Here is a 27,279-nt window from a genome sequence, read left to right as displayed (position 1 = left end):
GTGCGAGCCGCCAGCCGCACGCGCGGCGCCGGGCAGCTGCCTAGGGGAACCCCGCGCGACCCCGGCCGCCGGGCGGGGGTCTCCGCGGCCCCGGCCCGGCGCGCGCAGGCCTCAGCGCCGCCGCACGCGGGTGGGCACGCGCGCACCCGCCGGCCCCGCCCCCTGCCGCCCCGCCCCCGCCGCGCGCACCGCCCCGCCGCGCGCCCTCCCGCCCGCCCGCGCGCCGCGGCCCGGAGCCTCCCCATTGGCCGCGCGCCGTCACCTGACGCTCTGTTATTTCCTGTGTGTTGGGAGAATGGAGAGAAAAAACCCCGAGCCGAGCCGCTTTCGGCCCCTGCGAGGCGGCCGCGGCCTCCGCCGGGGGAGCCCGCCCTGAGGCGCGCCTGACCGGGGAGCGAGCGCGCGGGCCGGAGCGAGGCTCGAGGGGCCACGGCCCCGGCCCGCCCCGCCGCCGGCCCGGGCGCCCGAGCTGGAGGCGGCGGAGGCTCCCCCACCCCCACCTCGCGCAGCGCCGCCCGCCGCCGCCGCCGCCGCCGCTCCCTCCCCTCCCGCCCCCGGCCGAGGCCGAGGGACCGGGCGGGGGGCTCCCGCAGGTAACCGCCGCCCGGGCCTGAGGGGGAGGGGCCGGGGCTGAGGGGCTGAGGGGCTGGGGCCATGCCGGGGTGTCCGGCCTCGGGGGCTGGGGTAGAGGTCCTGGCCCGGCCGACCTGGAGTGCTGAGCCCCCCGGACTCTGAGGCCAGGGCACGGGGTGCTGAGGGGAAGGTCCCTGCCTGGCCCGACCCGGGAGTGCAGAGAGGAGCGGCCTGGCCTGGGGGTGCGCAGGGGAAGGGGCCCGGCCTGGCATCAGGGCGCTGAGGGGTCTCAGGGATCTGGCCTGGGAGTCCGGCAGAGCTTGGGCACCAGTCCTAGCCTCAGGGTATCGGGGAAAGGTACCTGCTTGTCGCGGCCTCGGGTGCAAAGGCGGCGGGTCTGAGCGGGCGGCGCCCAGGGGTCCGCAGGGTCAGCGCCGCCCACCCCGGGACCCCTGGCAGCCCCCGGCGTCCCGCGGCGCTCGCCTCTTCGTGGCAGCTGGGGGCGAGGCCGGCGGGCGAAGGCTGGGCTAGGGGCGGGAGCGGTGCTGGGAGCCCGGCAGTCGGAGCGCGCCCTGCCGCGGGAGGGACAGGGGCCCGTTTATTGCCATGTGAACACCTGAAACCATGTGGACGCGGCAGCTTCTCGCCTGTTGGGGGCGGAGGACAGGTACCGGCTGACCCGGCGCAAGGTCCTGGCACGGGGGGGGGCGGGGAGCGGAGCGCGGGACACACTTCCTGCGTGGGGGTTTCTCCCCCTCCCTCGCCGCGGTGAGCGGGGTGGGTGTTGGATCCTGTGGTCCCGGGTGCGAGCGAGCGCCGGTTTAGGGGCCTGAGGTTGAAGCTCCTCGTCTCTTTTGGGGCGGGGGGGGGAGTGGTGGTTGAAGGAGAGTGGCCCATTCGGCCCAGCTCGCTCTGGCAGCGGCTGGGGGTGGAATGTCTCCTGTGCGTCGGGATGGGAGTGGAATTTAGTATGTTTTGGGGGGGGCCGCGGAGCGGTCGCCTTCCTGGGCCTGTGGGTGGGGATTATTGTCTTTTTGTGGTTGTGGATGCTAGAGCTGTCTGCCTGTCTGTAGGCATCCCTTTAGTTTGCCCTTAGGGGACAGATGGAAATTAGGACTTTTTCCTCCTTTTCCTCTTTGCTTTTTTTCCCTCTCCAAGATTAGATGACTCTGGTAACTGCTGTAAAATGGATGGAATTTTCAAGCTATTATCTAACGGGCAGATCTTTGAATGATAATTGGACCCTTATGTTCACAGCCTCAGTGAAGACTTTTATGAAACATGTTACATGGGGTGGCAGCGGAACGTCTTACATGGTGGAGTGAGAAACTGCTCTGAAGTCCGACCTGGGAGACCAGGAGTCTACTTCCAGCTTTGCCCCCAAATAAGCTGTAACCCTGGCCAAGTTACCTATCCTCTCCAGCCTCCCAATTTCCTCATCTGTTAAATGAGGGCTCCCTTCTAGGTCAAACACTACAGGGGTTTTGGGTGGGTTTTCTCATTTGTTTTGGTTTTTTGATGTTTGTTTGTTTTTGGTCTACTACCTTGTGCTTTTGTTTTAGCCAGAGGCAGCCTTCTTGAGAAATGCAGGATTTTTCTTACCTGGCTTTTAAGATCCTATCCCACTTTTTAGTTTCCAGCCTCTTCCTTCTTCAGCAGAGCATCAGACTTGGTTAGCATAGTTTTTCCTCAAATCCCAGATACTGTTCTGTGCTTCTCAGAAAGTGTATTTTATTATAGTCTATGCTGAGTATGTCTTATATTTTTTGTTTTTGTACAAAAGATTTCAGAAAACATTTGACTATTTGGAAGCGTGGATAATGTTAAATGTATTTGGGTCTGTGTATGTTGGTTGGCTCTAGGAGTTCCAAGATCCTTTTGTGCAGGGAATTGTGGAGGGACCTTATTTAAAATTCTTGGAAGGGATATTTGGCATTTGGCTAATTTTTGAAATTTCTCACTTTAGTATTCTCAGAGTAGGGATCAAGTGGAATTCCATAGTATCTCCTGTGAAATGGTATGCTGGTGGAATTAACTGTCACCTCAGGGTGCACTAATTGTTTGCATCCCCAATTTATTCCTTAATGGTAGCCGATGCTTCCTCTCAGATGCTGCAGAACCCCAATTAGTTTCACTGATTTTATGGTGTGTGAGAGCCTTAGGCCATGCTTTTGACTGGTTAGCCCTTCTTGACCAGCCTCAGCCTTGGTCTTGTTTGTCTTAAATTCCTGCTACTGTTGATGCTTGGAGGACGTGTGCCTAATGTGGTGTAATGTGTCTTCTGTCACTTTTTTATTCAGTCCGTACAGTTTCGAAAAGGGCCTCAGCAAGGGGAGGTGTGCTTGTAGTGTTGACTTTGGAGATGGATTGGTATCATTTTTCTTGTATGTTAACATCGGGCCTGTCACATAGGTAAGACACTTTTATATGGCTACACAGAGCAATTATTTGGAGTTTCTCAAAATAAGTAATTTATTCTGTGTGGGTATTTGAATTATGACCTGGTGTTTGGTGTGGGATTTTAAAAATGCTGGTTACTTAAGTCATAAGGAGTTTTCACACTCACATATGTTTATATTTGTGTTATAACGTAACGAAGAAAAGATCATTATAAAAGTCTTATTCTGCAGAGGTGATTTGTGTGTGTGTGTGTGAGAGAGAAGATTGCTAAGGTAGTAAGATGTTAGGAGACATGGGCTTTAGGTTCCATAACCTTTTAGTGGTATACTTTAACTTCATAAAATGGAATGGAATGTAGTTTAAATCACATAGGAAAGGATGTTAATATTTGTATCGGGTTTTTGTTATTTTTTAAATCCATTATGCTAGGTTCTGTCCCAGGTATTTTAATGTGTCTTACAAAATGTACCCAGCATACCTGAGAGGTAAGTGCTCTCTCCTTTTCCTGAGAGGTCACAGAGACCATCCTTACCGTAGCTCCAAAGCCTTACTAGATCTGTTATAGCTCACTGCCTGCTCAAGGCACAAATCAGCTGGTGGTAGATTGGCCTTGGAATCCATACTTCCTGCTGTGCCCTATTCTTTTTTTTCTTAAGTTATAATGAAATGAAAATCTGGACTTGGGCAAAATACTGGAAAGCATGGTTTTTGCAGCTATGCCACTAAACCAGACTCTGGTTTAGTAACCCCTGGGACTTCTGTAAACTTTCACTTTGCCTATGACTAGCCAGTTTTGCTAGTGCACCTGAGATGTAATCTAAAAAGTTTCTCCTTCATTCCCAAGTCTGCTATTCTGTCTTTGAGCCGAAAACTTCTTGTATCAGCTCAGAGAATGATATCATATGAGGGGCTGTGTCTCTTCCCGTCTGTGCTACCACACAGGTTTGCACTGCACAGAAATCCCATTAGGTGGTGACTGTGCTGTGTTAGACCAGATGGGACTGAAAAGATACATTTCCAAAAGACAGTCCCCTGTGTGCCTTAAGCTTGTGTTTGAGGCACCTTAGTGCTCATTAGGTTGTCTGGGGTTTCTGACTCTGCTGCGTTCATTTTCTTTTTGTGGAGGTAAAAGTAACAAAATAAAGCAAAACAGTAGAACCCTGTTTATGATGGAATATAACCATACATCAAAAGTTACACATTTGAAATATAATGAAGGCATGGCTTTCATAGAGCATAATCTGGGCACATTGCACTTAGACTGGATAGCTTTTTTATTATTAGTTAGGCTGCTTAAAGTCCTCTTAATACCTATGATGTGTGCAGTGTGGGTGAAACGGTTCTCGTGGTGACAAACACAATCAGTACTTTTCACGTTAGAGCTGTGTTTGCTTTGTAGGTAATGTGCACAACCCAGCAGGAAGATGAACTAAAAAGTGACTTATTGGTGTGTCTGTGGCTTGTTATCTATCTGATGCTTCATTGTGGGGAAGTTAAGAAAGAGAAAACATTAACTATAGGAGGAAACATCCTTATTGTCCTATGCACACGTAAGCCATGCTGTAAGAAAGGGTGGAAGTTCATTGGAACGCTTGAATGCCATGGCCCCCGATTGGAGGATGGTTTCCATGTTTGAACATCACATCCCTGAATGTGGATGGAGGCCCTCTGTGTGTGTTCTAGTTTTCATTAATAGATATTTATAGGTGATTTTCTAAGCATGGGAGATGCAGTGGTGGGCAAGATAGAAAAGGAACCTGCTCTGGAGATGGGCTGTAAACATTAAGTAAATAAGAATATCAGGCAGGGATAACTATGAAGAGAATAAAAAGACATATGATAGTGACCCAGGATGCTGTGTGAGAGTAGATGTTCTTCCCTCTTCTGAAGCCTCTTCTGCCGGGAGGGCAGTCATACTTGGTCTGTGGGATGGATGAAAATGGCATTAAACAAAGTAAGTAATTTGCTTTAGCCTTGAGCATCTTGAGAAGTTAATCCAAAGAATGGAAGTGGTTGGCTGAAACCTTTCCTCTGTTTATATCTTCATGCTTTGTGATTGGGGACCTGGCTCAAAAGAGCTTAAGATGGGTCATTAATGATACCCTGTAAAGGGTAAGAAAGAGGGGCGCCTGGGTGGCTCAGTCAGTTAAGCATCTGTCTTTGGCTCAGGTCATGGTCCTGGGGTCCTGGGATCGAGTCCCGCATTGGGCTCCTTGCTCAGCAGGGAGCCTGCTTCTCCCTCTGCCTGCCGCTCCCCCTGCTTGTGTGTGTGCGCTCTCTCTCTCTGACAAATAAATAAAATCTTAAAAAAAAAAAAAAGAATAAGCAATGATTACCTCTTGTAAAGGGTAGTTCTGATAAAAAAAAAGTAGAGATATAATATTGGTGGGTGCTAGGCATTATTAGAAACATTCTTCAGTTGTGTTTATGTTTCTTTGTTGGGAAGTTGGATTGGGGTATTGTAATCATCATACTTTGTTAAAGCTTCAAATGAAACCAACAAATATTAGTAACATCTGTATGCAGGGCAGTGCAGTTCAGACTGTTAATTTAATTGTAGCCTGGAGGATTCATCCTCCCAGCCTTTCCCAGCCATCCTTCTGCATCCTAGATACCTTTACCCACCCTGTCTATGCTCTCTGATTATAGAGTTCTATAGAGAGCTGAAAGAAACCTAAGAAATCAGCTAGTCTAGCTAGCCCTTTGGCTTTACAACTCAGGAGAGATGCTGAGGAAGGTGGTGACTTTCCAGATTCATACAGCTTTATGCTGACAGTCAAGGCTAGGACCCTGCTCTTTGCCAGCCTAGGCTGGTTTTCTTTCCACCATAGCCCATGCTCTCTCACCAGAAGACTGATAGTTAACAGTTGCTCCTGAGTGGAAAAAGAAAGGAAGTCTCTGAGTACTAATGTACCCACTTAGGAAAAAGCCCATGTCTTTCCAGTCTGAAGAAGTCAGGGCATAGGCATCTGGGAGGCTCAGTTGGTTAAGCATCTGACTCTTGATTTCAACTCAGGTCGTAATCTCAGGGTTATGAGATCGAGCCCTGTGTCCAGCTCTGCACTGGGCGTGGGGCCTGCTTGAGATTCCCCCCCACCCCCCACCTCACACTCTGTCTCTTTGCTACTACTTTGCTACTACTTTGCTACTACTTTGAAGAAGTAGTCAGGGCAGAGGCAGCACATTAATCTGAAAATCAGAGTTTGGAAAAGAATATTATACCATTGTTACTTTTCACACAGATACGTAGTGTTGGTTTCTCAGGCCCCACTGAGACATAATCTCATCCTGATTATGTCTTGGTCTGGAATGGATGCCACATTCAGCATTAGTTGTGAAGTTAGAATAAGGCCCTTTAGGTGTAGGGGGAAATTTCTGAAATGCGGCTGAGTTCTAAAATTCAAGGGTTAAGGCCCTAAGAGGCCTGTTTTTTCACCTCCAGACCTCGGTTTTGTGGAAGATTTCTACATTCAGAAGCACCTTAAGTATGAAGCATTACTTTGGGAGTGTGGAGATGGTTCACTGTGCCTGACAAGAGCAGGGACTCTTGACGAGCAGAGCTACTTCCCTGGACATTTCCCTGACGTAGAGCCCTGGTGGGCCAGTTTACCTGGGGACAGCTTTTGTATCCCTTTGGCAGGAACGTGAGAGGGCACCTGCTGTAAAGAGTCCATGTGACGGGCACTCTACGGAGGCAGCAGAGCATGCGAAGGAGGATATCTGGCTACAGTCTGGCTCCGTCACTTTGGCAGTGACATTTTGCCTGAGCCACAGTTTCCTCATCTGTAAGATGGAAGTACACTTTCCTTGGGGCCATTGGGAAAAGGAACTAACATAGGAAAAGCATACAGTGGAGTGCATTAATTATCTCTGGGGGGGCGCCTGGGTGGCTCAGTTGGTTAAGTGGCTGCCTTCGGCTCAGGTCATGATCCCAGGGTCCTGGGATTGAGCCCCATGTCAGGCTCCCTGCTCAGTGGAGAGTCTGCTTCTCCCTCTCCGTCTGCCTGCCTCTCTGCGTACTTGTGCTCTCTCTCTATCTCTCTTGTCAAATAAATAAAATCTTTAAAAAAAAAAAATAAAAATAATTACCTCTAGGGGACGCTCAGTAAGTGGTAGTTGTCTATGACATGAACATTCAACACTGTGCTGTGTACTAAGACACTGGACTAGAGCAGTGTTGGTTCCTGCCAAGTGTATGGATTTTAGAGTACACTCAGGTATCTCAAATACCTGCCCAGTAGAGAAGGGCACAGAAACAGGGGTATCAGAAGGGCTCTGATGAGGGAGTACGAGGTACTCTGCCAAGATGTGGAACCCTAACTTGAAAGGTCACATGGGCACCTGGGTGGCCCCATCAGTTGAGCGTCTGACTCTTGATTTCAGCTCAGGTCATGATCTCAGGGTTGTGAGATCAAGCCCCGCGTTGGGTTCCGGGCTTGGCAGGTAGTCTGCTTGAGATTCTCTCTCTGCCTCTGCCCCTCCCCCCGACTCATCCTCGCTCACTCTCTCTCTCTAATAACAAATTTTAAAATCTTAAAAAAAAGGTCACAAGCAGCTTCTGAGGGGTGGATCATTTACTTCCTCATCCCCCCGCTTGTCTCTCAGCTGTCCCTTCCCGCCTCTGCAGCTCACTGCTCCCCTTTTGCTTGACGGTTGGTGTTCTCTGGACCCTCGTATTGTAGTGTACTCTCTTCCCAGGTGCTCTCGGATATCCCCAGGCTTTCATGATTATCTGTGAGCTGATCAGCCCCACGCTGGTAACTTCAGCCAGATCTCTCCTAGCTGCTGCAGCTCCTGTGTGACACAAATGCAGGGATACATCACCAGTAGCTTGAGCTTCCTAAGTCCAAAACTGAATAGACACTCCTTGAAAGTTCTTTCTCCTTCATCTGTCCCCTTCTCCGTAAGTCGCTTTCCTAGCCACCAAGCTTCCCAGATGAGAGTCCTCCCTTTCTCTCCCCATCCTCTACATGTCATCCAGCACCAAGTCACCATCAGTGCTGTTTCTGTGCTGTGACTGGGGTCTGTCCATTCTACTGCCACTGCCCTCTGAGCCATCATCATCTCTTACCTGGAACACTGTGATTGCCTCTCATCATGGCCTCTCCATTTCTTCTTCTATCTGTCTCTCTTCTACTTTGCCCGGAGTGGCCAAGAGTTGCCTGTCTCTCCTCTACTTAACAATCTTTTTATGGTTTCTCATAGTACTTGGAAGACAATCCCAGCTCCTTCCCATTTCTCACACGGCCCTCAGGACCCTGGGCCCTGCCTGCCTCTGACTGCCCCTCCTGCTGCCTTTCCTTGCTGTCCTCCAGCCACATCCACTTTCTCTCAAGTCTCCTGAAGGCACCCAGCTCTTTCCCACCTCAGGGACTGCTTTGTATGCTACCTTCCTCAGCCTCAAACAGTCTGGCCAGCCCATTCTTTTCCTCATCCTTCAGGGTATTTGTTGAATGAATGAACGAATAGCATGAGACAGGCAGCAAAGGAGATGATGGGGTAGGGATGAAAAGTGTCCTTGGAGTCCATCTACAAAGGTGTAAATGGAGTATAAAATGATGCCACCACTTTGGAAAACTGTTTGGAAGTTTCTTCAAAAGCTGAATATATGGGATGCCTGGGTGGTGCAGTTGGTTAAGTGTCTGACTCTTGGTTTCCGCTTACCATGATGGGATTGAGCCCCACGTCAGGCTCCACACTCAGCATGGAGTCCACTTGGATTCTGTCTCCCTCCCTCTCTCTCTCTTTTTCAGATAAATAAATCTTAAAAAATAAAAAAAGCTGAACGTATGTCTACCCTGTGACCCAGCAGTTCTATTTCTAGGTATCTGTCCAAGAGGAATGAAAATTTATGTTCGCAAATGAGCTTTATACAAGAATGTTCATAGCAGCTTTATTCATGGTAGCCAGAAACTGTAGATAGTCCAGATGTCTGTCAGCGGGAGAAGGGATAAACAGATACACTCATACAGTGGAAGACCACTCAGCAATAAAAGGGAGCAAACTACTGATACGTGTAGTAAGGATGAAGCTCATAGATATTAATGCTGGATGAAACACCAGACACAAGAAAGTACATAATGGGTGATCCCACTTACAAGATCTTGAGTAGGCAGAAGGGGTCTGTGATACTAGAAATCACATCAGTGGTGGCTTCTTGGATGGAAGGGGATTGACAGGGAGGGGACATTGAGAGAACTTTCTAGAGTGATGGAAATCCTCTAAGCCTTGATAGGCAATCATCAAATCTGATTGAATCATATACTATATGTAATTTTACTGTCTGTACTTTATACCTGTAAACAACCTAGGAATTGTCCCAGATCCCTTTCTCTTCTCCCTCATTTCAACTTTTCATCTCCTAGGAAGTTCTGTTCACTTTATATCCATAATGTATCCTGAATTTGTCTCTCCCATCTCAAGCACCATCTCCTCTTATCCGGACTGTATTTTAGCCTCCTGACTGGTGTTCCAACCCCCTATTTTTGGCCTCCTCCCAAACCATTTTTTCCACTTATCAGCTAAAGTGACCTTTAAAAATTCAAACTGGGGTGTGTCAGTTGTCTTCCCACAGTCCTCCAGGAGCTTTCCATTGCTTTCATGGTGGCCAGCTAGGGCCTGTCTGACCCGTCTTCTTCTGAGCCCATCTGCCCTGGCCGACTCCTTACTCCGTGCACGTTCCAGCCTTGTGGACTTATCCCCTGTTCTTTGAACACCTGAAGTTCATTTCTGCCTTAGGACCGTTATACTTGGCTCCTCCTTCTGCCAGGAGCACGCCACCTCCCAGATCTGTGAGAGACTTGTCTGTTTGTGGTTCAGGTTCAGTTTAAAAGTTTCCTTTACTGGGAGGTTCTCTCTGACCCTCTGACTAATAAAGTAATGCCCCATCACATCACCCAACTCTATTTTATTCATAACTTTGATCAGATCTGAAATTATCTTGGCCTTTTGTTTGTTTGCCTGTCTCCTCCCTCTCAGGTTAAGCTTGACTTGTTCGTTGCTGTATGCTTAGTGTCTGCGGTAGTATTTGGCCCATGTGGGACAAAAGTATTGACTAAGCGAAGGCATTGTGGGGATGGTGGTGACGTGATGAGGCTGTTTAGGAGGTCCACCTGTGAGGGAGAAGGGGCCAAGGAGAGTAAAGACTTCGGGCTTGGCAACTAGGTCATGGTTGTGCCATTCATTGAAATAGAAAACGGTGGAGAAAAGACGATTGGGCTGGGGTATAAAGTGATGAATTTCATTTTGGACTTACGTTTGAGGAAGGCATCAAGCGTTTGAGGCACAGATGTAACATTTAGGAGAAGGAACTGGGCCATAGACTTAAGACTCAGAGGTTAGCACATGTGGTCCAGCCTAGAAATAGAGGAGATTTTTCTCAGGAGTGGACAAGGATGTGAGTATGTAGAGGTAGAGAAGCAGTTGGTTTTTCCCTGCCTGAGTGCTGAGCATCTCCCACCAGTAATGAGGACTTTACAGAGTTCAGCCCTTATTTAGGAGGTTTCGTAGTTTTAGACCCTTCCCCCATTATTGTTGCTAATAATGACAGGTGCTCAGAGGGGAGGACAGAAATCTGAGGAATGTGAACATTTAAGGGAGCAGGGCAGTGTTTCAGGAGCAGGGAGGGTGCAACCAGACAGGTTTGGAGGAAAACCCAGAGTGCGTGGCACGAGGACAGAAAGTGTTTCAAGTCAGAGGCGGTAGCCAAGGTTACCGAGAAGTGTCATTTGGGAGGGGAGGGGATAGTTAAAGCCAGCCTATTGTGTGTTCATGAGAAAGTGAGGTGAAGAAGTGGCACAGTAAGTTTGGGGTCAAGTCTTCCCAAAGTTTGGTTATTAAAGGAGAGTAAAAAAAAAAAAAATTGCAGGGAAAATCTGGAGTCAAGAGAAGACATTTTTAAAAGATTTTTATTTTATTTGAGAGAGAGAGAGCGAGCGAGAGAGAGATCACAGAGGGAGAGGGAGAAGCAGACTCACCGCTGAGCAGGGAGCCTGATGTGGGGCTCGATCCCAGGACCCTGAGATCATGACCTGAGCCGAAGGCAGACGCTTAACCAACTGAGCCACCCAGGCACCACGTGAAGACATTTTTAAAAATATGCGAGAAGCTCTAGCATGTGTAAAGGAGGTGGGAAGGAGCAGTACAGGACGGTGTTGAAGATGCAGGAGGGCGTGCTGGACGGGGAGGCCTTCCGGGATATCTCAGGGCCCCCTGTGATCGGGGGCATTGGTTTGGATGGTAAGAATACTCCTCCGGGAGGAAAGCAGAGGTGTGTGGGTGGGAAACAGATAGGCATGAGGGCTGGAAGGTAAGGAGCACTTGTTTGTGTGTTTTGTGAAGATCCTGCTGAGGGACAAGAGTGAGGTGGGGTATTGGAGGCTTGAAAAAGGCAGGAAAGATTTGAGGAAACTGCTGTGGCAGGCAGATAGAGCTGGCTAAGGAAAAGGAATTATGGTGGGGGGGAATAGAAAGTAGTTAAGATGAGCTAGCTTTCCACCTTGGATTTTCAAGAAACTGATCAGACCTTTACAGTTCTTTGGTTTTAGATTCCCGTGATTGGGACTCAGCTTTTTCCTGCCTTGTGTCTGGCCATCCCACTCCTTCCCCATATGCCTCTGCCATTTCCATGCATTAGACCAGGAACTTGTAAATGATTTCAGAGCTCTCGTGTTTTATTTAATCAGTACTTATGTACATTCATGGTTAGGTAGGCGGCCATGTTCGAAGTGTTGTGTTGAGGCAGCGGGGTAAGGTGGGGGCACTCTGAATTCCTCAGAGCCAGGCTGCTGCAGGTCTGCAGAGGTGGCTGGGGCCCAGGTGGCCTGGCTGGGGCGGAGGAGTGAGACTCACCTCTTCCCAACTCAGTCGCAGCAACTCTCATCTCTCTCTTAGCATTTGGGTATCTGTGTAAAATTTCTGCTGAAAAAACTGCAAAATGTTTTTGAACACCACTGTACTAGGTGGTAAGATCCTTGCAGTCAAGGTTGTGTTTTGTTTTATTTTATAGCCCCAGTATCTGGCATTTTGCCTTGTCAGTGCACTGAGAGTAAATGCCGGCTTTATCTCTGAGGCTCTGCTCTAGAAGCCCATCTTCCTCCTCTGTCTTTACCCATATGTTACAGTTATGTATGTCGTATGTTCCCGTTGATATAGAATGTGTCTATTTCACCACAAAATTGTGTATTTTTTGGTGGCCACCATGTCTCGTTAATCTTAATTCTCTATCTCTTTCACATAGTAGGTATTAAAAGTAATGTTAAATTTGGGGGCGCTTGGATGGCTCAGTCAGTTAAGCGTTGATTCTTGATTTCCGCTCAGGCCATGATCTCAGGGTCGTGAAATCAAGCTGTGTCAGGGCTCTGCGCTCAGTGGGGAGTCAGCTCGAGATTCTCTCCCTCTGCCCCCCCCCCCCCCCGGCACACAAGCATACACACGGGCTTGCTCGCTCTCTCTCTCTCAAATAAATAAATAAGTCTTTTAAAAAAGAGTAATGTTAAATTTGGATTCGTTGTAAAAAAAAAAAACTTGCAAAGTGTTCCTAAGAATAACTAAAATGGTTTAAGAATGGGGAAAAAATTCGAGAAAATATCCGCCAGAGAACTAATTTAACCTGATGAAGTATTCTAAACCATAAGTTAACAAGGGTCTTGGGATGTGTTAAAGAGTGATGGTCAACTGTTTCTCGACTCTGAGGAGGAAAACAATAGTAGATGAGGTCGGGTGGGGTGTTTAGTAGCTTAGGTGAACAAACCGAGTACCTTCCTGCTCTCTGAGGAACGCCAGCAATTTCTCCCGTAGAGTTTTAGAACAGTGGAACAGTCTCCCTTGTGTTCAGTAACCCCTACTTGATGGCAGAGGTGTAAAGAACATGCCCTCAGGATTCCCGCCAAAGGACTCCTGTAAACTCAGAGCACCCAGGCAGCGTAGATGAACCTAACACATAAACAGGTAACTGCACACTAGTGAACAGACCTAAGCACAGATGTGCACGTTGCAGTGAATTCAGTGCCGCTTGTTTTGTTTTTTCCTAGTGGATGTATAAGTTTAAACATAATAGGGGTAGAATTTTCATCTTTTAGTCGAAGAAGTCTGTGTGGAAGAGGATTTAAGTTCTAACACACCGAACAGGAGAAATTTGAGTTGGAGTGAAGGATCTTGCAGCCTGCGGCATTTATTAAATGTTTCTTTTTTAAAAAAAAAAAATATTTTTACATTGGCTAGCAAAGAGATGAAAATTATCTCTAAAGATAAGGGACACGAGGCTAAAGGAGGCCTATAGGAATGAAACATCAGAGAAAATGGAAGAAAAAGAAAATTTCTATTTCACTTGAGCTGAGATTGCTAACTTTATGCCATGCTGGGAACCAGAAATGCAAAATAAGTTAAGACCTCTTCCCTTTCCCTGGAGTGCAGTGTTGTAGAAGAGTCAGACACCGAAGATTCACATTTATAAAATCTATGTGGGATCTATAAGGCTAAAATGGTGGTGTAGCCAGAGTTCTAGGAGAGAATTAGTGGGGGGGCTTTACTTCTGCTTAAGTATGGGAAGAATATTGGAGAAAACTGTAGAGGAAGGGACAGACATGGGAGCACCACCTGGAAGGATGGCTAGGAGAGAGAGCTAAGTGGAAGAGTGGGGGAGGAGCATTCCCAGGGAAGTTCCTTCAAGAACCAAGGCTTGCAACTATGTGGCATATTAAAGAGAAAAGCTCGGGCTATTTGGGGACCTGGAAATTGCAGGGAAGGGATGTCAGAAGGGGCTGTGGACTAAGAGTGAGGCCCTTGGTGATGGGCCTTGGATCTGGGCCAGGGCACTGGATTCTCATAAATGGAAAAAAGTTTTGTGAAGAGAGGTGTGATATTGAGAGACTAGTTGGGGGGGGGAATGTGAGGGATGATGAACTGATCATCTGTGCCTCTTCAGGCTCCAGTCTGCATGAGAAGAAAGATCTGTATTTAGCAACTGGTTGAAATAAATGGATTTATAGGAAATTTTAGCATCAACCACTTCGATTCTAAAACAGGTGAGGATATTTTATTTATCAAAAACTGAAATAAATAATACTAAATAATAAGTAATATAATTATATAAATAATAAATTCTAAGTTCCAGACAGTGTTCCAAACACTTGAAGAATAGTGACTTGCTTAATTCTTAAAAAATCCTGTGAGGTGGTACTATTATCTCCATTTTTAAATTTTATTTATTTGTTTATTTATTAAGATGTTATTTATTCATTTGGGGGGGGAGAGAGAGAGGAGAGAGCATGAACAGGGGGGAGAGGCAGAGGGAAAAGCAGACTCCCTGCTGAGCTGGGAGCCCACCGTGGGGCTGGATCCCAGGACCTAGAGATTACAACCTGAGCCGAAGGCAGATGCTTAACCATCTGAGCCACCCAGGTGCCCCTATTTTCCCCATTTTTTAAGATGAAGAAACTGTAACAGAGAGGTTGAGCGATTTCCCGGAGGTCTCCTCTAAAAAGCAGCAGAGCCAAGATTTGGTATCGGGCATACTGACTCCAGACTCTGTGCCCTTAACCTGTACACAGTACAATTCTGGGTTTAATTTGACTGAACTGGGAGATAACTCTTGCAGAATAAGTTTATGACCCCTTTGAAGGGGAAGGAGTTTGGGTTTGGATTGTAGGAACAGAGCAGAGTGGAGCCCAGGAATTGCCATATGGGGGACCTACTTGTTAGAACATCGTTTGTGTGAGGGCAGTTCCCCATCATATCCCCAATGCCCAGAAGAGTGCTTGGCATGTAGTTAGTGCTCAGCAAATAGTTTTTGTGTGTTTAATAAATGAATTTTGCTACCAGTTCTCAAGGGAATATGCCATGGAAGCTTCAGTTTCTTTTTTCCCTTTGACTCTCTGTTCGTGATCCCTTTCTGAATTAATGAGTTCCGTGACTTTATTACTTGCTTGTTCTTATTGAACTTATTGTGCTGAGCTTTCAAAGGGTGCCAGCTCAGTCTACTGTTTTGGTGATGAAAAAAAACATCAGCAACTTATTTTCAGAATCAAAATACTGGGTTTTAAGATTTCAGCAATCTTTTAATGTAAGTATGATTTCTTTTGTTGGTGCTTTTTTGGCTTTTCGTATGCCTGTGTTTAAGATGTAAACCTTAGAAATGTTATTAAAGAGAATTGGAAGTATTGAATCACTATATTGTACACCTGAAACTAATAGGACACTGTGTTAACTAACTGGAATTAAAATAAAAACACAGGGGCGCCTGGGTGGCTTAGTCGGTTAAGCGTTTGCCTTCAGGGATCAAGCCCTGCATCAGGCTCCCTGCTCAGCAGAGAACAGAGCCTGCTTCTCCCTCTGCCTCTCCCCCTACTTTTGCTCCCTCTCTCTCTCTCTGTCAAATAAATAAATAAAATCTTTAAAAAAATAAAATAAAAACTTAAAAACCAACCAAAAAAACCCCACACTATTATCTAAAAAGAGGGAGAATTGGAAGTGACTTCTAACTATAGTAGTTGAGATTATATATTTATGGAGTCCTTCTCAACAGACCAAGCATCATCTCTACTTTTTTTTTTTTGCCAGTATTCTTAATATTTGATACTGGTCCACATGTATCTGCTGCAGAAGCTTCCTCAGTGAGTCAGTGGTTAGGAAATCTTTTCTAGGAGCCCAGTGGTGACACAGCTCAAGAGCTGTCTCTGCTAATGTAAAGCCACAGCATCAACCATGTAGAAGTCATATATCTGATTTCATTAGCAAATTACTAGGTCATATAGGCTCCTAAGGAGGAGCAGACTAATGTTTTCTCTCTGTTTTAGTTCATTCTAAATTAAAATCATTTGAGAATAGGAGAATGGGAAATTTTGTCTCCGTTCATCTATAAATATTCAGACTTAGGTCCATGAGCCAATATATTCTTTCTCTTGCTGACCTGATTCAGCTTATTAACATTTTATTTAAGTATATACCTCATAATATTTTATTTTCTTTTAATAATAAGATTTGACTCCTAACCAAATTAGAAATTTGAAAAAATCCCACTACTCTTAGAGATGAAATGGTCATATGAAAATAGTTATTTTTGTTGAAGTAGTTATACATGGAAATAATTATATATGTTAGAGAAAAAAATGTCAAGAATGTTCGCATTGTGTTTTAGTTTAACTTTTAGAACTACCTTTTATTGAAATGTGTCTTTTTATTATGAAATTAGTGTGTGCTTATAGTATAAAGTTGAAACAATACAGGGGTGTATAAGTCTCCACAGATAACTGTTTTTACAGTTCAGTACATATTTATCTGCACTTGTTTTAAAAAAACGCCTTTATTTTTTATTTTTTAATTTTTTTACTTTGTAAAGATTTTCTGTATTAGAGAGCGAGAGCACATGCACAAGCAGAGGGAGGGACAGAGGGGGAGGGAGATAAAGACTCCCTGCTGATCAGGTCCTGGGTTCAATCCCAGGACCCGGAGATCACCACCTGAGCTGAAGTCAGACGCTAATCCGACTGAGCCACCCAGGTGCCCGACCTTGATTTTTTAGAGTGGTTTTAGGTTCACAGCAAAATTGAGAGCAAAGGTACAGAGATTTCCCATACACCTCCTACCCCCACACAGGTGCAGCTTCCCCTGCTATCACCATCCCCCACTAGGGAGGTACCTTTGTTTCAGCTGATGAACCTGCATTGACACATCATTGTCACCCAAAGCCCGTAGTTTATATTACAGTTTACTCTTGGTGCTGTGTTCTGTGGTTTTAGAGAAATGTAGAATGACATGTACCCATTACTATCACAGAGGAGTGTCACTGCCCCAAAGTTCTCTGTGCTCCACCTACTCACCCCTCCCTCCCCCCAACTCTTGGCAACCGCTGGGCTTTTCACTGTCTTATGGTTTTCCCTTTTCCAAAATGTCGTAGAGTTGGAATCACACAGTATGTAGTCTTGTCAGATTGGCTTTTTTGACTTAGATACATGCATTTAAGGTTCCTCCTTGTCTTTTCATGACTTGGTAGTTCATTTTTTATCACTGAATAATAGAACTGTTTTTATGTGTGGATGAAGGTGGTTCTTAATATTCTTTAACAAAATATTGCCAGGTTTTTTGTGTTTTTTTTTTTTTTTTTTAAAGATTTTTGTCCAGGGGCGCCTGGGTGGCTCAGTTATTAAGCGTCTGCCTTCAGCTCAGGTCATGATCCCAGGGTCCTGGGATCAAGCCCCGCATCGGGCTCCCTGCTCCGTGGGAAGCCTGCTTCTCCCTCTCCCACTCTCCCCGCTTGTGTTCCCTCTCTCGCTGTGTCTCTCTCTGTTAAATAAATAAATAAAATCTAAAAAAAAAAAAAGATTTTGTCCATATATTTATTTTAGACAGAGACCACGGCGGGGGGAGGGGGGCAGGGCAGGAGGAACAGAGGGAGGGGGATGAGTAGATGCAGCACTGAGCATGGAGCCCAACTCAGGCCAATCCCACGACCCTGAGATCATGACCTGAGCCAAAATCCAGAGTCGGCCACTCAACCTACTGAGCCACCCAGGCACCCCAATTACCAGGTTTCTGTTATAGTTCGTTCATCTCCCAAAAACTTATTTGTTTTAGACAGTTTATGGCAAGTTATTGCCTAGTTTTTAAATATAGTAGCAGAATAATTTCTGTGTCTATTAAACCACTGATCTAATGGCTAACATATATTATTTAAGTGCACAGTATTTATATTATTTAATTTTCACAAAAGAGCTTTATAAGGTCAGTACTTTGTAAAATGGGGATAAAGAAAGAGATTGAAGAGAGATTAAGTCATTTGCAAGAGGTCACTCAGCCATTAAGTGACAGAATCCAGACTTGAACCCAGCTCTTTGTAGCTCCAAAACCTGTTTGTCCCTTTTAAAGATTTGATTTATTTATTTGGCCGGAGAGGGAACACAAGCAGGGGGAGTGGGAGAAGGAGAAGCAGGCCTCCCGTCTGGCAGGGAGCCCGATGCGGGGCTTGATCCCAGGACCCTGAGATCATGACCTGAGCCGAAGGCAGACGTCCAACAACTGAGCCAGCCAGACGCCCCCCGTTTGTCCCTTTTAATGTAAAATGTGTACCTTGTAAAAATGCATACTGCCTGGCTGCTTCCTTCCCCACCCACCTGAGCTCAGGCAGCCCCATGTACACACATGCTCTCTGCCTCATTCTTTCTCTTCACAGCATTTATCTGACATGTTGTCTTTTATCTCTTTTTTCCACTACAGTGTAAACTCCGTGGGATAGACGCTGGCTCCTTCATCTTTGCGTCTCTGTTGCCTAGCGCTGTGCGTGGTACACAGTAGGGGCTCACATATTTGTTGTAAAGAATCTGTACCATAGGTTCTATCAGTCCATAAGATGTGCTTTTAATCACTTTTGTAGGAGAGACTATTATTTTCCATTTTAATTAGTGATTTAAGCGAAGGAGTTCGAAGAGGGGTCCCTTGAGGAGATGCTGAGGAACCAGCTGAGTAGGAGAGGAGGCTGTTGTGGTTAGCAGAGCTGGGAAGTGGTTTGAATGAGGGAGGTAGGAGACCTGCCTGCGCTGCTGTCATGCCCCCCAAAGGGTAGCTCTTCCCCAGTCCCTGGTCCAGTCCCTAACTACTGCCAGGAGAGCTTCTAAAATACAGCTCTTGTCATGTCCCTCTCGGTTGTGGACTGGCTTAAATGATGATGCCTTGCCTTGCTCAGGGTTCCGTAGGAGGACTCTCCTCTGCCTTTCCAGGCCCATCTCCTGGTTTCCCTACTCATGTGCTCTCCCGTGGCTTCTGTGTCCCCAGGTCCTGCCTGTGCCCGTGCCCCCTCCCCGCTCTCCATCTATGGAGATTGCTGTCTTTCAAGGCCTTTCTTATATGCTCCTTCTTCCATGAAACCTAACATCCTCTTAACTGGGTGTTTCTCTCATGGAATTTTGTAATTTTCTTGTGTACATTTAATCTTTTTTTTTATTATACTCTTCTGAACGTGTTCTCACCCTCCTTCCCCAGTCCTCTTTGAAGGCAAGGATTATAGTGTCAACACTCCCTATATTCTCTGTGTGGTGCATTGAATATGTGAGCAGACTGTGAATAGTTTTTGAAGTAGAGAAGAACAAAGGTAGACAAAAGACAGAATTAATGGCATTTAGTTTTGGCACAGGGAAGATTTGTCCTCAGTCAAGGATTATTTTGGTGGTCAGGAATCTTTTTGAAGAGAAGCTGAGTTTGGGTGCAGGGGGCAGTGAGGGTGGTAGGTAAAGAATGAAGTATGGTGGGTTTACTCTTCTGCAGGAGAAGACAAGAAGCCAGATGGAGAAATGACTAGATGAGCAGCGGTTGTTTTTCAGAGTTCTGAGATGAGTTCCAGGACCTGCTCTCAGGGTGTTCACCAGTATAGCGAGGGAAACGGACATGTTAGAACAATATTAATACGTTGTGAAAATTTAGCCATAGGGAAGGGAAGGCCCTAGAAGACAATGGTTGATTCTGGAAAGGTGGTTGGGGTAAGAGCCAGTGATCTTATTATCAAGATTGAGGTCCCAAGAAGGTGGGCAGAAGGGTTGGCATCATGCAGCAGGAAGCAGCCTTCAGGTCAAAACAGTTGTTCTGTCCCTCTTAAATGAGCATTACAGAAGGTATCCAGAGGTATTTTAGGATGATGATGGTGAAAGGTTAGCTTTTAGTGCTTGAGCTCAGATCTTATAGGAGAAGTAGGTCGGTATTAAACAATAGTGAATTTAGTGTTTGAAACTTTCATAGCAGCTTGTTCAGTATTTCCAAGGTTTGCAGGGCTAGAGACTGAAAGTCATGGAAGGGAGCGAGGATTAATGATGAGGAGTGGGGGAGACCAAGTCATGAAATTGCTTACTCTTGGGTGTCCTGGGTTCTTTTAGACTGAGATGCCTCCTTTGGGTTTTGTTTTATGTTTAAGATTTTAAGATTTTATTTTTAAGTGATCTCTACACCCAACATGGGGCTCGAACCCACAACCCCAAGATCAAGAGTCACACGCTCCATCAACTGAACCAGCCAGGTCTTTTTTAATTGATGGAAGTTCACAAAACATAAAAGTAACCATTTTTAATATAATACATTATTAACTATAATAACCATGCTCTACATTAAGTTTCCAGAATTTTTTCAGCTTATAACTGTGAAGTCTGTACCCTTTGACCAAAATTAACCATTATTTTTAAAATTTTTAAATTTATTTTTGAGAAGGGGGAGAGAGCAAGCAGGGGAGGGTAGGGGCAGAGGGAAAGGGAAAGAGAATCCCGAGCAGGCTCCATGCCCAACATGTGAGCCCGACATGGGGCTTGATCGCACAACCCTGAGATCATGACCTGAGCTGAAACCAAGAGTCGGACACTTAACTGACTGAGCCCCCCAGGCGCCCCAAAATTAACCATTTTAAAGTAAACAGTTCAGCAGGTCAGTGACATGTAGTACATTCATGATGTTGTGCATGTATAACCTCTCTCTAGTTTCAAAACATTTTTATCACTCCCAAAGGAAACTCCATACCCCATAAGTAGTTAATACCCTCCCCACCATCCCCCATCCCCTGCCTGGCAACTACCAATCTGCTTTCTGTCTGTGGATTGACCTATTGTGATGACTTCATGTAAATGCAATCGTGCAATATGTGACGTTTTTTGCCTGGCTTCTTTCACTTAGCATGTTTCTGAGGTTCATCCACATTGTAGCATGTATCCGTACTTTGTTTGAATACCTGTTTTCAGTCCTTAATAGTAAGTTAATAAAGTATCAGTATCAGTTCAGTTAGACCAAATGTACCCCACTAATGTAAGATGTTTCCCGTTACTGGCATTTCAAGTCAGTGTGGTGCATTTGTTGCAATTGATGAACCGATATTGATACCTTATTGTTGACTAAAATCCATGGCTCTTTTTGGGCTCACTCTTTGTTGTACCTTCTGTGGATTTTGATGAAGACGTAATGTCATATATCCACCATTACAGTATCATACAGAATAATTTCACTGTCTCAAAAGTTCCCTCTGACCCACCTATTCATCCCTTCCCTGGCAACCACTAATCTTTTTACCGTCTCTATAGTTTTGCCTTTATCAGCATGTCATGTAGTTGGAATCATATAGTTATGTAGCCTCTTCAGATCCGCTTTTCATTCAGCAGTGTGCATTTATGTTTATTCTGTCTTTTTGTGTCTTGATAGCGCATTTTTTTTATCACTGAATAATATTTCATTGTATGGATGTACCACAGTTTATATCCATTTACCTTTTGAAGGACATGTCTATTGCTTACAGTTTTTGGCAATTTATAAACAAAGCTATCAACATTGTGCAAGTGTTGTGTTTACAGAAATTTCAACTCATTTGGGTAAATGTCTAGGAGCACAGGCGCTGGATTGTTTGATATTTTAGCTTTGTAAGAAACTGATCTTCCAAACTTTTTTGTAATTGTAGTAAAAGTTGCTATTTTAACCCATTTTTCAGTGTATATTTCACTAGCATTGATTACTTACAGTGTTATGAAACCGTCACCACTATCTGTTTCCAAAACCTTTTCATCACCCCCAAACAGAAACTGTGTACCTGTTAAGCAATAACTTACCCATTCCCTCCTCCCCCGGCCGCAGGCTGTGGTACGTCTAGTCTTCTTTCTGTCTCTGTGGATTTGCCTGTCCCAGGCATCTCCTCTAAGTAGAATCATACAGTATTTGTCCTTTTGTGTCTGGCATATTTCACTTAGCTTAATGTTTTCAGAGTTCATCCATGTTGTAGCAGATGTCAGGGCTTCATTCCTTTTTGTGGTTGACTAATACTTCATTGTGTATATATCACATTTGATTCATCCATTCATCTGATAGACACTTGGATTGTTTTTACCTTTTGCCTATTTTGAATAATGCTGCAGTGAATATTGGCATTCAGGTGTCTGTTTTGCATCTCTGTTTTCAATTCTTTGGGGGTGTATACCTGGAATGGAATTGCTGGGTCATATAGGTAGTAACTCTATGTATAAACTTTTGAGGAAGTGCTAAACAGGCTTCCAAAGTGGCTGCACCATCTTACATTCACACCGGCAATGTATGAGGGTACCAGTTTCTCCACATCCTGGCAACACTTGTAATTTCCTGTCTGATTATAGTCATATAAGTAGGTGTGAGGTGGGAATCTCACTGTGGTTTTGACTTGCATTTTCCTAATAATGTTGAGCATCTTTTCATGTGCTTATTGACCATTTCAGTATCATTTTTGGAGAAATATCTGTGGAAGTCCTTTGCTTATTTTTTAATTGTGTTGTCTCTTCAGTGTTGAGTTGTAAGAGTTCTTTATATATTCTAGATACTGGACCCTTATCAGATATCAGGTAGGCAATTTTCATTGGGAATTTGGAGTTCTTTTCTACTAATATCATTTGAATAAGTTAATTTAGACCCATTGGCTTAGATATGAATAAGCCTGTTTGCGGGTTTGAACAATAGTGGAATCCCAGAAATGGAAGCAATTTTGAATGATTTTGAAATTTGATGCCTATATTTTTATTTAGTCACTGTATTTTTTTCCTGATATCTTTGAAGCCTCTACAGCTCACAAGACCCAGGAGATCTGGAGAAACCAAGCTTTGAGAGTGGTCCCAGCATGCATAAAATACTGTAAACCACTTTATTCCTAAGACTGAGACATTTAGAGTTATGTGTTGAATCATGTCCTATTAACTGATGGTCATATTCTAAACACAGAATCACAGGAACTCTGCCAGTGATGGACAGCCTGTCCAGAAACTTCAGTAGAACTTTGCTTCAGAAAGGATTCATCTCATTTCATCAACACATTGGTATATGTATCACCTGCTTCTTTGCAGGTCAACTTTCCAACTTGGGAGCAGGGTTTTATACTTACCTTTCAGCCAGTTCCACTCCCACTTGATTCCCTATTTGGGTGTGTACTTTGTTATAGAAGCTGTGTCCGTCTATTTTACCTTCTTGGAGGAGAGGGTTCATTTAGCGTTTTGGGCTTAATAGAAGGCAGAGATCCTTGGGTTTTTTACCTGATTGATTTTCATATGACTTGAGGATTCCATGAATTATATACACTTGTTTCCTGATTATCTGCTAAGTGACCATAGGTATTCCTTGCTTCCGAGCAGTGACTGGTCTTTGCCCAGCTAGCTCCTGGTGGAACTATTCCTTTGCCTAACCTTTCTTTCAAGAGTCAGCTCCTCCATGTTGTCTAAAGTAAGAGAGGAAAAAGTGCTTGTTTGGGTTATTTATGGTACCATGAATAGAGTGAAGGAAGAACTGTCCAGATTTATCATTTTTTAAAATCCTTTCTTAGGTGTAGGGTTGGTGGGGGGGGCGGAATATGAGGAGAAGATTCTTCTTTGAATTTCTCATGCCAAGGATTTTCAGTTCAGATTGTGATGGGTACTTGATTAGCACTGTAGAAAGAATGGAAATAGCTTCTAGGCCTGGACCATTGGAGAACATTGGATCCTCCATATTGTTTCTCCTTCAGTGCCTTTTAGTTTTATTGCTTTTTAGTTTCATCCATTTTCCTTTTAAAGACTTCTAGCTTTTTCTTCTTGCCTTTTCCCTCCCCCCCTCCCCTTTTTTTGGTAGCACATAAGGTGGAGTGTATTAGGTTATGATTTAACAGCTCTCTTCCAGGTGCTTGACTTTGAGCTCCTCACATGCTGGGAGTGCTTTGCCTTTATATTGCCCATGTGCAGCCCCTAGTACGACTGCATTAGGAACTTGTTGAATGAGCTGCAGCACTATGCTTAGAGAGTGAGTCATGCCATTTTTAGAAGACATTCTAGATTTCTTGAGTCTGTGGCCGGTGTCTCTTCCTTGTTCTGGAGAATTCCCAGCATTCTTTTCCATATTGCTTTGTCCCCACTCTCGTCTCAGCGCAGGACTCCAGTTATGTGGACGTGTTGGGTTGCTCTGCCCCCACTCTCGTCTCAGCGCAGGACTCCAGTTATGTGCCCTTTTCAGTTTTTCATTCTGGATAGTTAATTTTGACCTATCTTCCATTTAACCAATTCTCTCTTTGACTAATCTGTGTTTAGTTGAAATTAAGAATTCAGTGGATGGGTTTTTGTATTCAGTTTTGGTTCTTTTCAAATCTGCTGTGTTGCTTTTTATGCATTCTTGTGCCCTGCTGAATTTTTCAAGCTTGACTTTTATTTTCTCAGTAAATATAGTTGTTTTATGATCTTCTCTTAATTCCATTATCTGGAGTCCCTTTGGGTCTGTGACTGTTTTTGATGGTTCTTACTCATGGTGTTTTGTCTATTCTTATGTTTGTGTGCTGGACATGGTATTTGAAACATTATTTATAGAAATAATGAGAGGCCTTAGATGTCTTTTTCCAAGGAGGATTTTTATTTGCTTTTTCCAGGTGCCTGAGGGTACTAGCAAACCAGGATCACTTTAATCCAAGTGAAGAGTTTTAGATTTTCTGGACTAACCAGGTGATTTGAAGCTGAATCCATGGGAAGGCTGACTTCCATTTCACTCTTACTCCTAGGATGCTGCCCTTTAGAGCCCCAGTCCACTGATTTGGGGGGGGGGGGGCGGCTGGCAGAGTATCTCCCTATGCAGGGCCCTGGAAGGGCCAGACCTGTCCCTGGACCTCTTTAGCCACCTCTGGCAGATCAGCAGTTGTCCCAGGTCTTACTTCTTTGGATCACTGTTCTTTCCAGTAAGTCCTCACTATCCTGTTAATTTTTTGTTACTTTTAAAAAGATATGTGTATATGTTACCCAGTTTTTGTGTCACATTATTTAGTCCATCATTTTTGGATACAGAATATGAGACCTTATTTTCCCGGGCTCATGTTATCCTAACATTCACCTGGAAAGAAGTGACCATAAGGTGAGAGACGTGACACTGTAGTCTTGTTTACATCTCATTGTGATGCTGAGTGAGTAGGAGACGGCCAGACTGGTTGGGTAACCCATGTAGTATTTGTTGGAGGGTTCTTCAAGAAACCCTATCTAGAGCAAGCCAACTACTCAACTTTTGAATCCCAGCTCTACCACTTATTAGTTGTTTGATCTTAATCAAGTAACTGTTCTGTGCCTTTGTTTTCTTGTCTAAAAATGGAAATATTAATTGTACTTACCTGTGGCTGTACTGATTAAATTAGTTAACGATGAAAACTTTTAGGATATTGCCAGTCTCACAATAATCACTAGATAAATTTTACCTATTATTATAACCATCTAGAAAATTTGACAGTATCTGATTTTTCAGAAAATGTTTATGTCATTTTGGCTTTTATTGTCAGAATTTGGGATTGCAAGCAGTGATGCCTTCTCATCAGCATGTTGAGCTGTTCTCTGTGGGCTTATTTTAGAATCACTGAAGTTGGTGTTTGCTCATTTCATGCCAGTGGGTCAGGGAAGGAAGAGGGACTCTCTCCTGTATTTCAGAGATCAGCTGCCTCCCAGTGGGTCTCCAAAAGTCAGACCGCTGTCCCTTGGTGTGGGAAGGGGTGAGGATTGGTCCTGTGGCTGTGGCTCTTGCCTATGGAGTAAGAATGTGCTCTGTTGGCATTTTGATTGTGAATTAGGAGGACTGGTGAGGATTTAACCCTGCTGTGATTTTTATGAATGGACTGTAGATCCCAGGGTGTGGGAGCTTTCTTAATTAGAGAATGACATAGGAATTAGCTGTCACAGAGTGGTTTTCTATCAGTCATAGCAGTTTTTTGTTTTTTTGTTTTTTTGTTTTTTTTAGGGTTTCGTTGTATTTAATTTGTTTGATTGACTGACAGCTAGTGCCTCTTCCAGGTTTTTTCCTTGTTGCTTATCTTTTACCTGTTTCTTCATTGGTTCAGACATTTACCTGGGAAAGTCAGAGGGAATGGTAAGACTAATAATGATCATTTTAATTTATGTGGTACTTAACAGTTTACACATTTATTGTGGAACATTTCTGTGAGGCAGTAAGGTGGGCTAACTGCCAGTTTTGCAAATGAGTAAAGTGGGACCTGCAGGTTAAATAACTTGCCCAAGTCACAGAACAAGTGGCAAAACTAGTAAGCATTTATTTATTTATTTATTTATTTATTTATTAAAGTTTTTTTTTTTATTTGAGAGAGAGAGAATGAGAGATAGAGAGCGCAAGAGGAAGAGGGTCAGAGGGAGAAGCAGACTCCCTGCTGAGCAGGGAGCCCGATGTGGGACTTGATCCCAGGACTCCAGGATCATGACCTGAGCCGAAGGCAGTCGCTTAACCAACTGAGTCACCCAGGTGCCCAGAACTAGTAAGCATTTAAATATGTTTCCTGATTCTAAATATAGTATTTTTCCAATGCATCACTCAGGAGAATCTATTGAAAACAAGTTTAATAGGGAAAGTAATTGTACCTTGCTAAAATAAAGTTGTATTTTTGCTCGTTTTGCCTGCCGAAATAAAATTATATTTTCAGATGATTTTTTTAAACATGTTTTTCTTGGTGTCTTTCTTCAAGACATTTAGTTTGACTGTCAGTGAGAAAGCAGTGCTCCATGCTGTCATGGTCCTGTAAGTGGAGAGATGGTTGGATGGTTGTGTACTGACTGGAGCCCAGGCTCTTGCTCTTCTCGCCAATACTGTCCATCACACGAGGCCCCAGTCGAGGAGGGTTTTATGGCTATTGCTTCTCAGATCTCTTGGGAAAGAGTAAACAGTTGCTAGGAGTAGTTTCTTTTGTCTCTCAGCGCCTGTTATATGTATACTTGGCACCCTTCTTGTTACAATTATGTCCCGCTCCCCCCATCTCCCCGCTTTTTGAAGTGAAATGAAAACCTGAAATACAGCCTAGAGCTAAAGCCATTTGCAAAGATCTTAGGGTACTGAAATGATCTTTTTATTTCTTAAAGCCCCAGATTAATTTGCTAATTTCTTTTTTAAAGATTGAATTAATTAATTAAAAAGATTTTATTTATTGGGGCGCCTGGGTAGCTCAGTTGGTTAAGCAGCTGTCTTCTGCTCAGGTCATGATCCCAGAGTCCTGGGATTGAGTCCCACATCGGACTCCCTGCTCGGTGAGGAGCCTGCTTCTCCCTCTCCCTCTGCCTGCCACTCCCCCTGCTTGTGCTTGCTCTCTCTCTGTCAAATAAATAAACAAAATCTTTAAAAAAATAATTAAGAAAAATATTTATTTGAGATAGAGAGGGAGAGAGAGCGCACGACCAGCGGGCAGAGGGAGAGGGAGAAACAGGCTCCTTGCTGAGCAGGGAGCCCAATTCGGGGCTCGATCCCAGGGATGACCTGAGCCAAAGGCAGACACTTAACTGACTGAGCCACCCAGGTCCCTCAAGATTTATTTTTGAGAGTACGAGCATGGGGGCGGGGCACAGA

At 44.7% G+C, this 27,279-nt stretch overlaps 1 protein-coding gene across 3 annotated transcripts in view; it reads left to right on the top strand.

Annotated features, from left to right (window-relative positions):
• The first annotated feature begins 538 nt into the window (after positions 1-538).
• TCF20 (transcription factor 20) overlaps positions 539-27,279 on the top strand; it is a 102,720-nt gene continuing 75,979 nt past the window's right edge. For all 3 annotated transcript variants that reach the window (XM_028115314.2, XM_088025396.1, XM_088025395.1), the window contains exon 1: positions 539-593. The gene's annotated coding sequence lies outside the window, so the exon portion shown is untranslated. The remainder of the gene's footprint in view (positions 594-27,279) is intronic.

Source organism: Eumetopias jubatus, unplaced genomic scaffold, assembly GCF_037043125.1.
Source record: "Eumetopias jubatus isolate StellerSeaLion01/CBP00866 unplaced genomic scaffold, mEumJub1_p1.0 scaffold_8, whole genome shotgun sequence".
In the NCBI taxonomy this organism is placed as follows: Eukaryota; Metazoa; Chordata; class Mammalia; order Carnivora; family Otariidae; genus Eumetopias; species Eumetopias jubatus.
Note: the sequence above shows the minus strand (reverse complement) of the source record. Positions and strands in the feature narration are given on the sequence as shown.